This window comes from Antrostomus carolinensis, unplaced genomic scaffold, assembly GCF_000700745.2.
Source record: "Antrostomus carolinensis isolate BGI_N321 unplaced genomic scaffold, ASM70074v2 scaffold41922, whole genome shotgun sequence".
Taxonomy (NCBI): domain Eukaryota; kingdom Metazoa; phylum Chordata; class Aves; order Caprimulgiformes; family Caprimulgidae; genus Antrostomus; species Antrostomus carolinensis.
Window position 1 is genome coordinate 65,995 of NW_010299615.1, and position 333 is coordinate 66,327.

The following is a 333-nucleotide window of genomic DNA, read 5'->3' on the forward strand; positions in this document are numbered from 1 at the left end:
GCTATGATAAATACGTATTTTAGTATATTTAAAAAACCCAAGCCAAACCCAACTGAAAGAGTAGTTATTTCCCTTCCAGAGCAAGAATGCTATACCACAAAGACGACTCTTTATTAAATAAGCATATGTTTTATTATTTCTAATTTAAAGGTGTTTTAATAATGCCTTATTCTGAAGGAAAAGAGTATTGTTAAAGAGACACACAACCTTATACGTTAGATACATACGTTCAGCAAACACTCGCTTTACAAAACACTGCAAATGGATCAGTGTAAACAGCTCATCCGAGTTTCAATTTTCTTCCGGAGTGCGTGTACTCTATGACCACCAATA